At 48.2% G+C, this 16,915-nt stretch overlaps 1 protein-coding gene across 5 annotated transcripts in view; it reads left to right on the top strand.

The window, feature by feature from the left end:
• Positions 1-16,915, top strand: part of LOC106606175 (protein MTSS 1) — a 162,505-nt gene that overhangs the window by 28,891 nt on the left and 116,699 nt on the right. The window lies entirely within an intron of this gene.

The raw sequence follows: 16,915 nt of genomic DNA, 5'->3' as shown, positions 1-16,915 counted from the left end.
TTGCAGTACGTTAATATTAGTCCCATATTGATGTTTGTTCACATTTTACAAGATACTTTATTGAGACAGGAACGTGATCTCATAAAGTCATATAAAAATATAGTGTTTAATATGAAATGAGTGGTTGAGGGTGTTGAGGTTAGATATAGAGTATGTAGGCCTACGACTGTTATCATCTTATTTGGAGAGGTTTAAACTACGGGAAGAAAGGCTAGATTGATAAAAGACATTGTTGCCATCAATAGTGGATTGTTGTCAACATATTTATTTCCCCAAGAACATGAAGTCGAGACAGCTTTCCGACTCAGAGCCTCCTGAAGTATTAAGAATGTCAATTAAACAATCCTCGCAAAGAACAACCGTTTGCATTCAAGTATTACTGTGTTTAATCTGCCAAGGTTTATTGTAGTCACCTTTCATGGACAGATAGGTACAGTAACAATCCGCTTTTGCTTGGATCAGTCAGAGGGTTTTACTGAGGACAGGTGTTGTTCTGTTCCGTTGTGTTCTGAAGTGTTCTCTTCTCTTCTGTTCTCTTCTCTTCTGTTCTCTGTTCTGTTCTCTTCTGTTGTGTTCTCTTCTGTTCTGTTCTGTTCTGTTGTGTTCTGTTCTGTTCTGTTGTGTTCTCTTCTGTTCTCTTCTGTTCTGTTGTGTTCTCTTCTGTTCTCTTCTGTTGTGTTCTGTTCTGTCCTGTTCTGTTCTCTTCTGTTCTGTTGTGTTCTGTCCTCTTCTGTTCTGTTCTCTTCTGTTGTGTTGTGTTCTCTTCTGTTCTCTTCTGTTGTGTTCTGTTCTCTTCTGTTGTATTGTGTTCTCTTCTGTTCTCTTCTGTTGTGTTCTGTTCTCTTCTGTTGTGTTGTGTTCTCTTCTGTTGTGTTCTGTTCTCTTCTGTTGTGTTGTGTTCTCTTCTGTTCTCTTCTGTTGTGTTGTGTTCTCTTCTGTTGTGTTCTGTTCTCTTCTGTTGTGTTCTGTTCTCTTCTGTTGTGTTGTGTTCTCTTCTGTTCTCTTCTGTTGTGTTCTGTTCTCTTCTGTTGTGTTGTGTTCTCTTCTGTTGTGTTGTGTTCTCTTCTGTTGTGTTCTGTTCTCTCCTGTTGTGTTTTGTTCTGATCTGTTCTCTTCTGTTCTGTTGTGTTGTGTTCTGTTCAGGCTTACGTATAAGTACAAGGGGTTGTTTAGTATTCTGAAAAAGACATTCAAGTGTAGTTTACTTTTCTCTTAACTGGCTCCTCTTTAAAGGGAGTGTTTATCTCTCTTTACCACTGCAAGGGTTTGTGTTGTTTCCCAAAGCAATATTCTAGGTTTTACTCCCACCTTTAAGACTCATGATGTTTTCCAAACCCACACTGTTTTCACAGCTTCATAGCATGAGCAAAGATGAGTCACATCCTGTCAACAGAAAGTTGAAACCCTGCCACAAGGTAGAGGAGATGGACTGTCTAGTTGAAACCCTGTCACATGGTAGAGGAGGTGGACTGTCTAGTGGAAACCCTGTCACAAGGTAGAGGTGGACTGTCTAGTTGAAACCCTGTCACAAGGTAGAGGTGGACTGTCTAGTTGAAACCCTGCCACAAGGTAGAGGAGGTGGACTGTCTAGTTGAAACCCTGCCACAAGGTAGAGGAGGTGGACTGTCTGTTGAAACCCTGTCACAAGGTAGAGGAGGTGGACTGTCTAGTTGAAACCCTGTCACATGGTAGAGGAGATGGACTGTCTAGTTGAAACCCTGTCACATGGTAGAGGAGGTGGACTGTCTAGTTGAAACCCTGTCACATGGTAGAGGAGATGGACTGTCTAGTTGAAACCCTGTCACATGGTAGAGGAGATGGACTGTCTAGTTGAAACCCTGCCACAAGGTAGAGGAGGTGGACTGTCTAGTTGAAACCCTGCCACAAGGTAGAGGAGGTGGACTGTCTGTTGAAACCCTGTCACAAGGTAGAGGAGGTGGACTGTCTAGTTGAAACCCTGTCACATGGTAGAGGAGATGGACTGTCTAGTTGAAACCCTGTCACATGGTAGAGGAGGTGGACTGTCTAGTTGAAACCCTGTCACATGGTAGAGGAGATGGACTGTCTAGTTGAAACCCTGTCACATGGTAGAGGAGATGGACTGTCTAGTTGAAACCCTGTCACATGGTAGAGGAGGTGGACTGTCTAGTGGAAACCCTGTCACAAGGTAGAGGTGGACTGTCTAGTTGAAACCCTGTCACAAGGTAGAGGTGGACTGTCTAGTTGAAACCCTGCCACAAGGTAGAGGAGGTGGACTGTCTAGTTGAAACCCTGCCACAAGGTAGAGGAGGTGGACTGTCTGTTGAAACCCTGTCACAAGGTAGAGGAGGTGGACTGTCTAGTTGAAACCCTGTCACATGGTAGAGGAGATGGACTGTCTAGTTGAAACCCTGTCACATGGTAGAGGAGGTGGACTGTCTAGTTGAAACCCTGTCACATGGTAGAGGAGATGGACTGTCTAGTTGAAACCCTGTCACATGGTAGAGGAGATGGACTGTCTAGTTGAAACCCTGCCACAAGGTAGAGGAGGTGGACTGTCTAGTTGAAACCCTGCCACAAGGTAGAGGAGGTGGACTGTCTGTTGAAACCCTGTCACAAGGTAGAGGAGGTGGACTGTCTAGTTGAAACCCTGTCACATGGTAGAGGAGATGGACTGTCTAGTTGAAACCCTGTCACATGGTAGAGGAGGTGGACTGTCTAGTTGAAACCCTGTCACATGGTAGAGGAGATGGACTGTCTAGTTGAAACCCTGTCACATGGTAGAGGAGATGGACTGTCTAGTTGAAACCCTGTCACATGGTAGAGGAGATGGACTGTCTAGTTGAAACCCTGTCACATGGTAGAGGAGGTGGACTGTCTAGTTGAAACCCTGTCACAAGGTAGAGGAGGTGGACTGTCTAGTTGAAACCCTGTCACATGGTAGAGGAGGTGGACTGTCTAGTTGAAACCCTGTCACATGGTAGAGGAGATGGACTGTCTAGTTGAAACCCTGTCACATGGTAGAGGAGGTGTACTGTATGTTAATGAAATATGAGGGCTCTACGACGGCAGGAGTGGAACTCTACTGTTTGCTTTGGCCGTGTTGCTGCTGTGTGTGAGTCATCAGACATGCGGTGACGTCACAGTGCAGTTAGAGAATGTTAGAATCCTCTGCTATTTGTGTTTCTTCATCTTCATCCTGTCACTCACCACCTTGATATCCAGCCAGGGTTTTCACTCTCTCTTTTGTTCTACAAGTCCATCAGCCTTTTCAACGCTCCCATTTTACCTTAGTTAGAAGAGTTCTGGGCTGTTTCCCTTGAATGAGATGGTTTACAATCAATTTGTTAACTGTTCAATTGGATGTTCACAGATGTGATTAAAGGATGACACTTGTTAACACTTACGTTGTGTAAATCCTGGTTGATCCCTCCTCTCGGTAGGGTTCTGAGAGGTTATTCCCTCCTCTCGGTAGGGTTCTGAGAGGTTATTCCCTCCTCTCGGTAGGGTTCTGAGAGGTTGATCCCTCCTCTCGGTAGGGTTCTGAGAGGTTATTCCCTCCTCTCGGTAGGGTTCTGAGAGGTTATTCCCTCCTCTCGGTAGGGTTCTGAGAGGTTATTCCCTCCTCTCGGTAGGGTTCTGAGAGGTTGATCCCTCCTCTCGGTAGGGTTCTGAGAGGTTATTCCCTCCTCTCGGTAGGGTTCTGAGAGGTTGATCCCTCCTCTCGGTAGGGTTCTGAGAGGTTGATCCCTCCACTGGGTAGGGTTCTGAGAGGCTGATCCCTCCTCTCGGTAGGGTTCTGAGGTTGATCCCTCCTCTCGGTAGGGTTCTGAGGCTGATCCCTCCTCTCGGTAGGGTTCTGAGAGGTTATTCCCTCCTCTCGGTAGGGTTCTGAGAGGTTATTCCCTCCTCTCGGTAGGGTTCTGAGAGGTTATTCCCTCCTCTCGGTAGGGTTCTGAGAGGTTGATCCCTCCTCTCGGTAGGGTTCTGAGAGGCTGATCCCTCCTCTCGGTAGGGTTCTGAGAGGTTATTCCCTCCTCTCGGTAGGGTTCTGAGAGGTTATTCCCTCCTCTCGGTAGGGTTCTGAGAGGTTATTCCCTCCTCTCGGTAGGGTTCTGAGAGGTTGATCCCTCCTCTCGGTAGGGTTCTGAGAGGTTATTCCCTCCTCTCGGTAGGGTTCTGAGAGGTTGATCCCTCCTCTCGGTAGGGTTCTGAGAGGTTTATCCCTCCTCTGGGTAGGGTTCTGAGAGGTTGATCCCTCCTCTGGGTAGGGTTCTGAGAGGCTGATCCCTCCTCTGGGTAGGGTTCTGAGAGGTTGATCCCTCCTCTCGGTAGGGTTCTGAGAGGTTGATCCCTCCTCTCGGTAGGGTTCTGAGAGGTTATTCCCTCCTCTCGGTAGGGTTCTGAGAGGTTATTCCCTCCTCTCGGTAGGGTTCTGAGAGGTTATTCCCTCCTCTCGGTAGGGTTCTGAGAGGTTATTCCCTCCTCTCGGTAGGGTTCTGAGAGGTTAATCCCTCCTCTCGGTAGGGTTCTGAGAGGTTATTCCCTCCTCTCGGTAGGGTTCTGAGAGGTTATTCCCTCCTCTCGGTAGGGTTCTGAGAGGTTGATCCCTCCTCTCGGTAGGGTTCTGAGAGGTTATTCCCTCCTCTCGGTAGGGTTCTGAGAGGTTATTCCCTCCTCTCGGTAGGGTTCTGAGAGGTTATTCCCTCCTCTCGGTAGGGTTCTGAGAGGTTATTCCCTCCTCTCGGTAGGGTTCTGAGAGGTTATTCCCTCCTCTCGGTAGGGTTCTGAGAGGTTATTCCCTCCTCTCGGTAGGGTTCTGAGAGGTTATTCCCTCCTCTCGGTAGGGTTCTGAGAGGTTATTCCCTCCTCTCGGTAGGGTTCTGAGAGGTTATTCCCTCCTCTCGGTAGGGTTCTGAGAGGTTGATCCCTCCTCTCGGTAGGGTTCTGAGAGGTTATTCCCTCCTCTCGGTAGGGTTCTGAGAGGCTGATCCCTCCTCTCGGTAGGGTTCTGAGAGGTTGATCCCTCCTCTCGGTAGGGTTCTGAGAGGTTATTCCCTCCTCTCGGTAGGGTTCTGAGAGGTTATTCCCTCCTCTCGGTAGGGTTCTGAGAGGTTATTCCCTCCTCTCGGTAGGGTTCTGAGAGGCTGATCCCTCCTCTCGGTAGGGTTCTGAGAGGTTATTCCCTCCTCTCGGTAGGGTTCTGAGGCTGATCCCTCCTCTCGGTAGGGTTCTGAGAGGCTGATCTCTCCTCTCGGTAGGGTTCTGAGAGGTTATTCCCTCCTCTCGGTAGGGTTCTGAGAGGTTATTCCCTCCTCTCGGTAGGGTTCTGAGAGGCTGATCTCTCCTCTCGGTAGGGTTCTGAGGTTGATCCCTCCTCTCGGTAGGGTTCTGAGAGGTTATTCCCTCCTCTCGGTAGGGTTCTGAGAGGTTATTCCCTCCTCTCGGTAGGGTTCTGAGGCTGATCCCTCCTCTCGGTAGGGTTCTGAGAGGCTGATCTCTCCTCTCGGTAGGGTTCTGAGAGGTTATTCCCTCCTCTCGGTAGGGTTCTGAGAGGCTGATCTCTCCTCTCGGTAGGGTTCTGAGAGGTTGATCCCTCCTCTCGGTAGGGTTCTCTGAGAGGCTGATCTCTCCTCTCGGTAGGGTTCTGAGAGGTTGATCCCTCCACTGGGTAGGGTTCTGAGAGGCTGATCCCTCCTCTCGGTAGGGTTCTGAGGTTGATCCCTCCTCTCGGTAGGGTTCTGAGGCTGATCCCTCCTCTCGGTAGGGTTCTGAGAGGTTATTCCCTCCTCTCGGTAGGGTTCTGAGAGGTTATTCCCTCCTCTCGGTAGGGTTCTGAGAGGTTATTCCCTCCTCTCGGTAGGGTTCTGAGAGGTTGATCCCTCCTCTCGGTAGGGTTCTGAGAGGCTGATCCCTCCTCTCGGTAGGGTTCTGAGAGGTTATTCCCTCCTCTCGGTAGGGTTCTGAGAGGTTATTCCCTCCTCTCGGTAGGGTTCTGAGAGGTTATTCCCTCCTCTCGGTAGGGTTCTGAGAGGTTGATCCCTCCTCTCGGTAGGGTTCTGAGAGGTTATTCCCTCCTCTCGGTAGGGTTCTGAGAGGTTGATCCCTCCTCTCGGTAGGGTTCTGAGAGGTTTATCCCTCCTCTGGGTAGGGTTCTGAGAGGTTGATCCCTCCTCTGGGTAGGGTTCTGAGAGGCTGATCCCTCCTCTGGGTAGGGTTCTGAGAGGTTGATCCCTCCTCTCGGTAGGGTTCTGAGAGGTTGATCCCTCCTCTCGGTAGGGTTCTGAGAGGTTATTCCCTCCTCTCGGTAGGGTTCTGAGAGGTTATTCCCTCCTCTCGGTAGGGTTCTGAGAGGTTATTCCCTCCTCTCGGTAGGGTTCTGAGAGGTTAATCCCTCCTCTCGGTAGGGTTCTGAGAGGTTATTCCCTCCTCTCGGTAGGGTTCTGAGAGGTTATTCCCTCCTCTCGGTAGGGTTCTGAGAGGTTGATCCCTCCTCTCGGTAGGGTTCTGAGAGGTTTATCCCTCCTCTGGGTAGGGTTCTGAGAGGCTGATCCCTCCTCTCGGTAGGGTTCTGAGAGGTTTATCCCTCCTCTCGGTAGGGTTCTGAGAGGTTTATCCCTCCTCGGTAGGGTTCTGAGAGGTTTATCCCTCCTCGGTAGGGTTCTGAGAGGTTTATCCCTCCTCGGTAGGGTTCTGAGAGGTTTATCCCTCCTCTGGGTAGGGTTCTGAGAGGTTTATCCCTCCACTGGGTAGGGTTCTGAGAGGCTGATCCCTCCTCTCGGTAGGGTTCTGAGAGGTTGATCCCTCCTCTCGGTAGGGTTCTGAGAGGTTGATCCCTCCTCTCGGTAGGGTTCTGAGAGGCTGATCCCTCCTCTCGGTAGGGTTCTGAGAGGTTTATCCCTCCTCGGTAGGGTTCTGAGGCTGATCCATTTTTCCATTAATAGATAGAGCTAGCGATTGCTGCTCTCTCAGATCATATTTTCCCTGACTATAGAATGGTTGCCTGTAGGAAGGCTCAATAGACTGCAGGCTGTATAAATGGCTGCTCTGACTTGTTTATGTGTCATGCCATTGTATGTGAATCCAGAGCTTCAGAGCATTGAGGCTACTGTACTGTACTAAACGATAACAGTGAGGCCTTTGTGAGCGTGCCCAGTTCAGTCTATTCACTCCTCCCTTAATGTCAATTGAGGGAGTTCATCTGGCTGTGGTGGCCTGGGCCGGCCCGACTAGCAGGACAGGGATAAAGTCATGGGCTTTGAAGTGGAGAGAGAGAGGCAGAGAAAGAGGGAGACAGAGAGATAGGGGACAGAGAGGGAGACATAGAGAGGGGGTGGGAGAGAAAGAGAGAGAGGGGGGACAGAGCGGGGGGGGGGAGGGGCACTAGGAGGCAGAGTTTGAGGCCCTATTTAGATGGGCCAAGGCAGCGGCCCGTTAGAACATGCAGCCCTTAATGATGCCATTGGCCCTGGTCCATCCCCTGCCAGCTATCCACCCAGCCAGCCTTCACTAGCACTCTGATCCAGCCAGCTAGCTCTGTAATGTAGTCTGAGGCCAGGGCTCTGGGGAGAGAGGAACGAGGCTGAGACCAGGCCAGAGCTCTGGGGAGAGAGGAACGAGGCTGAGACCAGGCGAGGGCTCTGGGGAGAGAGGAATGAGGCTGAGGCCAGGCCAGGGCTCTGGGGAGAGAGGAATGAGGCTGAGGCCAGGCCAGAGCTCTGAGGAGAGAGGAACGAGGCCAGTGCAGCATCCCACAGCTGCTGCTTACCACACCCTGAAGCCGTGATAGTTTTACAGCCCTGCCACATCCGTCGAGTGTCATAGCCGGTGTAGTAGGATTCCATCTTAGTCCTTTATTGACTTTCTGTCTGATTGATGGCTCGTCAGAGGTCGTAGAGGGATTTCTTAGAAGCGTCCAGATTAATATCCCGCTCCTTGAAAGCGGCAGCTCTAGCCTTTAGCTCAGTACGGATGTTGCCTGTAATCCATTGCTTCTGGTTGGGATATGTACAGACGGTCAATGTCTCCCTCTCTATGTCTCCCTCTCTGTCCCCTATCTGGGGACGACGTCGTCGATGAATTTATTAATGAAGCCAGTGACTGATTTGGTAAACTCCTCAATGTTATCGGATGAGTCCCGGAACATATTCCAGTTTGTGCTAGCGAACCAGTCCTGTAGCTTAGCAGACGCTTCATCTGACCACTTCTGTATTGGTACTTCCTGTTTTGAGTTTTTTCTTGTAAGCAGGAATCAGGAGGTTAGCGTTAGGGTCAGATTTGCCAAATGGAGGGTGAAGGAGAGCGTTGTGAGCGCCTGTGTGAAGTAAAGGGGATCTAGAGTTTTGTCTCCTCTAGTTGAACAGGGGAAATTCTGGTAAAAGTGAGGTAAAACGGATGTAAGTTTTCCTGCCAGGAAAAGAGACACAGTCCTCCCTGTCTCACCTTACTCTCTGGTCTTGACCATGTACAGAAACAACTGTCTGTTGTATGTCCATGTCCTCGTTAAGGCACAACTCTGAGAAACGTAGGATGTTACAGTTTTTCAGGTCTCGTTGATAGGACAGTCTGGAACGGAGCTCAACGAAACACAAGGCAATGGCGGTCTACATGCTCGCCGACGTAGTTTAGTCATGACGCTGCCTCGCTTGCGCCACCGCTTCCTCTTTCGAGTCCCGGGGATCAGGGCCTGGTCCAGGGTAAGCAGAATGTCCAGAGCAGTTGATTTTATTAGCCTGTAATTTCATAGATTATCTTAATTAGTTCAGTTCAATTCACTTTATTAGCCTGTAATTTCATAGATTATCATAATTAGTTTAGTTCAATTCACTTTATTAGTCTGTCATTTCATAGATTATCTTAATTAGTTCAGTTCCCTTTATTATCTTTCTAATCCTTAATGTTGTTGTCATGAAATACTCCCCTCCCCACCCCTCAGGACTAGTAAATACGCAGGTTTAAAATAACCATGTTGTACTGTGTGTTGTGTTGACAAGTGGCCATGCAGGGCCTGAGACAAATATCTGGGATTATCACCATGCCTCTGTCAGCACTCAGTAGCTCTGTCTGGACACGTCTGTCTCTCTCAGACCTGCCTGCTGCTGTTACATATCTGACTGGCTGGCCGACTGGCTGGCCGACTGGCTGGGTGACTGGTTGGATGGCTAGCTGGCCGACTGGCTGGCTGATTGGTTGGATGGCTGGCCGACTGGCTGGCTGGCTGACTGGCTGGCTGGCCGACCGGCTGGCTGGCCGGCCGACTGGCTGGCCGGCCGACTGGCTGGCCGGCCGACTGGCTGGCTGATTGGTTGGATGGCTGGCCGACTGGCTGGCTGGCCGACTGGCTGGCTGACTGGTTGGATGGCTGGCTAGCTAAGTGACTGGCTGGCTGGCCGACTGGCTGGCTGACTGGTTGGATGGCTGGCTAGCTAAGTGACTGGCTGGCTGGCCGACTGGCTGGCTGACTGGTTGGATGGCTGGCTAGCTAAGTGACTGGCTGGCTGGCCGACTGGCTGGCTGACTGGTTGGATGGCTGGCTAGCTAAGTGACTGGCTGGCTGGCCGACTGGCTGGCTGGCCGACTGGCTGGCTGGCCGACTGGCTGGCTGACTGGTTGGATGGCTGGCTAGCTGAGTGACTGGCTGGCCGACTGGCTGGCTGACTGGTTGGTTGGCTAGCTAGCTGAGTGACTGGCTGGCCGACTGGCTGGCTGACTGGTTGGATGGCTGGCTAGCTAGCTGAGTGACTGGCTGGCCGACTGGCTGGCTGGCTGACTGGTTGGATGGCTGGCTAGCTGAGTGACTGGCTGGCCGACTGGCTGGCTGACTGGTTGGATGGCTGGCTAGCTGAGTGACTGGCTGGCCGGCTGGCTGACTGACTGGTTGGATGGCTGGCTAGCTGAGTGACTGGCTGGCCGACTGGCTGGCTGACTGGTTGGATGGCTGGTTAGCTAGCTGAGTGACTGGCTGGCTGACTGGTTGGATGGCTGGCTAGCTGAGTGACTGGCTGGCCGACTGGCTGGCTGACTGGTTGGATGGCTGGCTAGCTGAGTGACTGGTTGGATGACTGGCTGGCTGGCTGACTGGTTGGATGGCTGGCTAGCTGAGTGACTGGCTGGCTGACTGGTTGGATGGCTGGCTAGCTGAGTGACTGGTTGGATGACTGGCTGGCTGGCTGACTGGTTGGATGGCTGGCTAGCTGAGTGACTGGCTGGCCGACTGGCTGGCTGACTGGTTGGATGGCTGGCTAGCTGAGTGACTGGCTGGCCGGCTGGCTGACTGGTGGAACCTGCATCTTTCCACCCCGTCTCTGAAAATGATCCAGCAGTATTTGTGAACCTGCTGATGTGGAGGTTATTGTGTTTTATAACATGATTCAGCTGCTGCTCTCTCACCTCATATGTATTTAACCTACTACTCTCTGTTTGCTTTGCATAGCTATTTGCCTTTTCACTTTATCTCTGTAACTCAAATGCATTGCAAGTTAAATTCCAGTCTTCAGTTTACGATCGCAGCTACTGGCCTAGCTAACGTGAAATGTGTTTAGTCCTGTGTTAAAGGCCCAGTGCATTCAAAAATGTGATTTCTTTCCTGTGTTTTATATATATTTACACACTATGAGGTTGGAATAATACTGTGCAATAATGAAAATTATGATAATCCCCTTTTAGTGTAAGAGTTATTTGAAAAGGCTGTCTGAGATTTCAGCCTGTTCTGGTGGGATGGAGCTTGGGAGTTTTTAACCGGGTGGTAAATTAGTTAATAGACCAATAAGAAAGAGTGTTCTAAACCACTCTGCCAATAACAGCTAGTTTTTTGTTTCCCCCTCCCCATTCAGACCACTCACAGACAGTCCTAGCAAAATCCTTGCTTGAGAAATTGCTCATGGCTAAGAATCTATTTTTGTTTCTTTTTGACCATTTTAATTGAAAACAATCACAGTAAGGTACTTCATTATTACCCAGAAATGGAGATAAAACGTCTGCATTGGACCTATAAACCTTAATCTCAACATGAAGACTCGTTACATATAAAAGATACAGGTTCAGATCCGCTATGTCAATTAGCCTTTTAATTTAGCAGCTTAATTCAGTTGAGTGGTTAGAGCGTTGGACTAGTAACCAATAGGTTGCAAGATCGAATCCCCGAGCTGACAAGGTAAAAATCTGTCATTCTGCCTCTGAACAAGACAGTTAACCCACTGTTCCCTGGTAGGCCGTCATTGAAAATAAGAATTTGTTCTTAACTGACTTGCCTGGTTAAATAAAGGTCAAATACAATAAAATAAAAAATTCAGTTGAGATGAGTCTGAGTGACTGATGGAGGAAGAATGATTCAGGGTCCTAGGAGAGAGGAGGAGGACTGTACTGGTCTGAAGTATCAAGTGACATGCTTACTGTAATCAACATTAGACTGCTTGAACTGGGCCTCTGTCTTAGCATTGCACTAATTCACTTCAACTGTTAGCATCATAACACAGGAGACGAAATTCAAACTGCAGGCCAAAATAAAACACCAGCGATTCACTGTGTGTTATCTACTGAAATGTGTTTTGTTTGACAAACCTGTTGCCTTTTCACCCAAAAAAATGCAGTATATTTTATTGGAGTTTCAGAGGGAGAAAGATGTGAAGTTTGAAGAGAAGTTTTTGAATGCCAATAAGCGTTTATCGTGACCTTCAGTTTCAGTTCGGACGAACATCAGCCACTGTTGTGTAACTTCGGTATTCATGTTTTGGCTCAGATAAACAGTTTGTACAAACATTCAAGTCTGACCAGAGATCAGATAGGGGTGTTGTAACTGTTGCCAAAATAATGAAATGAACATATATTGTTTAGAATGTGAGAGTAGGGTGATTCCCCTAGTGGGTCTGGGACCCCCCCCAGCAACAATGACCAACACCCTAGCCCCTGTCCCAATAAGGGATATCAATAGGTTATATACTTACTGGGTCGGTATAGTGAGGCGGGAAACACTCTTTTCACACCACTTCCATACCGAAGTGACTTTTTCATAGCAGGTTGGGAGCATTAACACAGCAGGTTAGGAGCATTAACACAGCAGGTTAGGAGCATTAACACAGCAGGTTAGGAGCATTAACACAGCAGGTTAGGAGCATTAACACAGCAGGTTAGGAGCATTAACACAGCAGGTTAGGAGCATTAACACAGCAGTTTGGAGCATTAACACAGCAGGTTAGGAGCATTAACACAGCAGGTTAGGAGCATTAACACAGCAGGTTAGGAGCATTAACACAGCAGGTTAGGAGCATTAACATAGCAGGTTAGGAGCATTAACACAGCAGGTTAGGAGCATTAACACAGCAGGTTAGGAGCATTAACACAGCAGAATAGGAGCATTAACACAGCAGGTTAGGAGCATTAACACAGCAGGTTAGGAGCATTAACACAGCAGGTTAGGAGCATTAACACAGCAGGTTAGGAGCATTAACACAGCAGGTTAGGAGCATTAACACAGCAGTTTGGAGCATTAACACAGCAGGTTAGGAGCATTAACACAGCAGGTTAGGAGCATTAACACAACACAGCAGGTTAGGAGCATTAACATAGTAGGTTAGGAGCATTAACACAGCAGGTTAGGAGCATTAACACAGCAGGTTAGGAGCATTAACACAGCAGGTTAGGAGCATTAACACAGCAGGTTAGGAGCATTAACACAGCAGGTTAGGAGCATTAACACAGCAGGTTAGGAGCATTAACACAGCAGGTTAGGAGCATTAACATAGCAGGTTAGGAGCATTAACACAGCAGGTTAGGAGCATTAACATAGCAGGTTAGGAGCATTAACACAGCAGGTTAGGAGCATTAACATAGCAGGTTAGGAGCATTAACACAGCAGGTTAGGAGCATTAACACAGCAGGTTAGGCGCATTAACACAGCAGGTTAGGAGCATTAACACAGCAGGTTAGGAGCATTAACACAGCAGGTTAGGAGCATTGACATAGCAGGTTAGGAGCATTAACACAGCAGGTTAGGAGCATTAACACAGCAGGTTAGGAGCATTAACACAGCAGGTTAGGAGCATTGACATAGCAGGTTAGGAGCATTAACACAGCAGGTTAGGAGCATTAACATAGCAGGTTAGGAGCATTAACACAGCAGGTTAGGAGCATTAACACAGCAGGTTAGGAGCATTAACATAGCAGGTTAGGAGCATTAACACAGCAGTTTGGAGCATTAACACAGCAGGTTAGGAGCATTAACACAGCAGGTTAGGAGCATTAACACAGCAGGTTAGGAGCATTAACACAGCAGGTTAGGAGCATTAACACAGCAGGTTAGGAGCATTAACATAGCAGGTTAGGAGCATTAACACAGCAGGTTAGGAGCATTAACACAGCAGGTTAGGAGCATTAACACAGCAGAATAGGAGCATTAACACAGCAGGTTAGGAGCATTAACACAGCAGGTTAGGAGCATTAACACAGCAGGTTAGGAGCATTAACACAGCAGGTTAGGAGCATTAACACAGCAGGTTAGGAGCATTAACACAGCAGTTTGGAGCATTAACACAGCAGGTTAGGAGCATTAACACAGCAGGTTAGGAGCATTAACACAACACAGCAGGTTAGGAGCATTAACATAGTAGGTTAGGAGCATTAACACAGCAGGTTAGGAGCATTAACACAGCAGGTTAGGAGCATTAACACAGCAGGTTAGGAGCATTAACACAGCAGGTTAGGAGCATTAACACAGCAGGTTAGGAGCATTAACACAGCAGGTTATGAGCATTAACACAGCAGGTTAGGAGCATTAACATAGCAGGTTAGGAGCATTAACACAGCAGGTTAGGAGCATTAACATAGCAGGTTAGGAGCATTAACACAGCAGGTTAGGAGCATTAACATAGCAGGTTAGGAGCATTAACACAGCAGGTTAGGAGCATTAACACAGCAGGTTAGGCGCATTAACACAGCAGGTTAGGCGCATTAACACAGCAGGTTAGGAGCATTAACACAGCAGGTTAGGAGCATTAACACAGCAGGTTAGGAGCATTGACATAGCAGGTTAGGAGCATTAACACAGCAGGTTAGGAGCATTAACACAGCAGGTTAGGAGCATTAACACAGCAGGTTAGGAGCATTGACATAGCAGGTTAGGAGCATTAACACAGCAGGTTAGGAGCATTAACATAGCAGGTTAGGAGCATTAACACAGCAGGTTAGGAGCATTAACATAGCAGGTTAGGAGCATTGACATAGCAGGTTAGGAGCATTAACATAGTAGGTTAGGAGCATTAACACAGCAGGTTAGGAGCATTCACACAGCAGGTTAGGAGCATTGACATAGCAGGTTAGGAGCATTAACACAGCAGGTTAGGAGCATTAACACAGCAGGTTAGGAGCATTAACACAGCAGGTTAGGAGCATTGACATAGCAGGTTAGGAGCATTAACACAGCAGGTTAGGAGCATTAACATAGCCGGTTAGGAGCATTAACACAGCAGGTTAGGAGCATTGACATAGCAGGTTAGGAGCATTGACATAGCAGGTTAGGAGCATTGACATAGCAGGTTAGGAGCATTAACATAGCAGGTTAGGAGCATTAACACAGCAGGTTAGGAGCATTAACATAGCAGGTTAGGAGCATTAACACAGCAGGTTAGGAGCATTAACATAGCAGGTTAGGAGCCTTAACACAGCAGGTTAGGAGCATTAACATAGCAGGTTAGGAGCATTAACATAGTAGGTTAAAAGGAACATTCTCTAAAGTTGTAGGAACGTTTGTTGTTAGCTGGGGGGGGGGGTTCATGTCCCTATGGAAAAGCAGTATCATTCTCACTCAGTCCCAGTCCACCTGGTAAGGGAAGACTGCAAGGCGCCAGGCTCAATCAGTCTTCTGTATGTACATGAGATTCATCATTACAGAGACTACTGTGTCTGTTTTTAGCCATGTCAGCCAGTCCGAGCCGTGGTTGCTGAGTGACTGTGAAACAGGCCGTTGGTTCATGTGTATGACTACATTGTCCAGCTAGTTGTCTAGGCTGAACAGGAGCGTGCACTGTTGGAAGGCCCGAACGCTCCGGCTAGCTCCGTCAACTCTCCAATGCTTGTGGTTTTCCTGGTCTATTTTCATCAGGCCAGAAAGGACGTCTGCTGGAAGGCTGGAGGACTCGGTGCTGGCGACAGATCCATCTTTGTCCTACAGTTCTAGAAAGCATAGCTCAGAAAACAACCAGCAATACAAGTCTTTTTTTCAGAGAAGGGAAACAAAGAACATTGTTAAATGTTTTCCCTTGATAAAATGCTAGAAAAATGAATCAATGGCTTTTAATGAAGAGCAAACTTTACTGTTGTTTTTAATATCTCTCCTTTTATAAATCAGTTTATAAATGTTTCTATGTCGCTTTCCACTGTAATCAAGCTGATAGAGAATGTCCTCCACCCTAGAAACAGTAGCTAGCCTTCAATCTTCTCTTGTCAAACAACTGGCTAACGCTGATCACACAGTTCTTCTGGTAGCTTCCTAGTTTATCCTTATCTGACCTTGACTAGCACCACAGACAGGAAGCCAGCCTCCAGTGGACCTCGACTGGCTCCATGGACAGGAAGCCAGCCTCACAGCGGACCTCGACTGGCACCACAGACAGGAAGCCAGCCTCACAGCGGACCTCGACTGGCACCACAGACAGGAAGCCAGCCTCATAGCTGACCTTGACTGGCACCACAGACAGGAAGCCAGTCTCACAGCTGAAGGCAAAACAGTCTCCAAGTCTCTGGGATATGGACTCAGTTTTGACCTGCGAGTGGCAGCAGTGCACTCAGAAGCGTCTAGTCTGCCGGAAAGCCACAAGAAGAACAAGTCAATTGTTTCATATTTCAACCGCAAGTTTCTTGAACTTAGTTTCTTTGTTCTTTCTTTATGCCGTAGTCAGGAACCTCCCCTTACTTCTAAAAGTGTTCTCAAAGAACGTGTAATAGGTTCTGTTAGATCAACCAGGGTTCCCCAGAGTTCATGGTACACATGGACCGTAGACCAATTCTGAAATCGTAATGAGGCGACCAATGGCCCGTTAGTGAACCTTGAAGCCTGAAGAACTTATTTCATTGCAGGCCTTTTTTTTTTTAACAACTGACTAGTTGGTGTGAAAGAAGGTAATCACCTTGTTTTCCTTTAGCAGGCGAGACGGCTGTACCTTTCTCCCTGACCTCTCCACCACAGTCACCGGGTGTGTTCCAAATGGCCCCCTATTTCTATGGCACCTTATTCCCTATACAGTAGACTATTTTTAACCAGAGCCCTACGGACCCTGGTCAAAGGTAGTGCACTATAAAGGGACTAAAGTGTCATTTGGGATGCAGTCACAGTGTGTTCTCCATGCATCTGTTTGTAGTTATTGGAAAGCGTTTCCCCGCCTCGAGGGCTGACTACTCTGAAAGAGACGTTTATTGAGTCTAACATGACGGTAACATCTAATTTAGCAGCATCATTACTGGCTGCACTGTGTACTGCCAATACTTCCACTGTTGTTGTTAAGCTTGTTTTGGTTTGCTATCTCAGTTCTTTAGGAACAGCCCTTAGGCTAGTAACATCTGAGGTGAGCTTTTCTCCTTCCCAAATCTACAACTAGGACAACTCCTATCTAAGGACAGAGACAAGATGATCTACTCTCTGTCTTGACAAGATGATCTACTCTCTGTCTTGACAAGATGATCTACTCTCTGTCTCGCTAAGATGATCTACTCTATGTCTCGCTAAGATGATCTACTCTCTGTCTTGACAAGATGATCTACTCTCTGTCTCGCTAAGATGATCTACTCTATGTCTCGCTAAGATGATCTACTCTCTGTCTCGCTAAGATGATCTACTCTCTGTCTCGCTAAGATGATCTACTCTCTGTCTTGACAAGATGATCTACTCTCTGTCTCGCTAAGATGATCTACTCTCTGTCTTGACAAGATGATCTACTCTCTGTCTCGC

The sequence above is a fragment of the Salmo salar genome, chromosome 02 (assembly GCF_965601325.2).
Source record: "Salmo salar chromosome 02, fSalSal1, whole genome shotgun sequence".
NCBI lineage: Eukaryota > Metazoa > Chordata > Actinopteri > Salmoniformes > Salmonidae > Salmo > Salmo salar.
Note: the sequence above shows the minus strand (reverse complement) of the source record. Positions and strands in the feature narration are given on the sequence as shown.